Here is a 650-nt window from a genome sequence, read left to right as displayed (position 1 = left end):
TATATGTTACCGCCGGCATAACTCTTAGGTTCTTTAAAGTACTCAAACCTCCTCACCCGGCAAATGCCTTCGTTAAGGTGGAGATACCATCGAGGAGGAAAAATTTTTATTTTAATTTTTTGTAATATGTAAATTTCTTTTAATAAATAGGTTTTACAAATTTGTCAAATAAAAAATATAATACACGAAAAATTATATAAAATGTATGTAATATATAATTACAAATTATATAATTACAAAATATTGTTGTAACAAATTGTATAATTACAAAATATATTACAAAAAATGTTTAAATATGTTATACAAAGCATATTACAAAATATATTACAAATTACATACATATTATAATTAATTCTATATCAGATGTATAGAATTAATTATATTACAAATATATATTACAAAATATAATACAAATATTAATATAATTTAAAATGTAATACAAAATAATTTATTACACGAAAATATCCGAAATATTCATATAATGCAGAATTCACTAAAAATTTTTAGATCAGCTGATAAGGAATAATTAATACAATATTTGTGATTAATGACCAACATGTAATTATAAAGTTTATTAAATTTTATATAATGCAAATGATTCTGACCAAAAGAGTTAATAAAGTTATCGATTGTTTTTGAATTAAGAAGAA

The sequence above is a fragment of the Formica exsecta genome, unplaced genomic scaffold (assembly GCF_003651465.1).
Source record: "Formica exsecta isolate Colony F162 unplaced genomic scaffold, ASM365146v1 scaffold11, whole genome shotgun sequence".
Taxonomy (NCBI): domain Eukaryota; kingdom Metazoa; phylum Arthropoda; class Insecta; order Hymenoptera; family Formicidae; genus Formica; species Formica exsecta.
Note: the sequence above shows the minus strand (reverse complement) of the source record.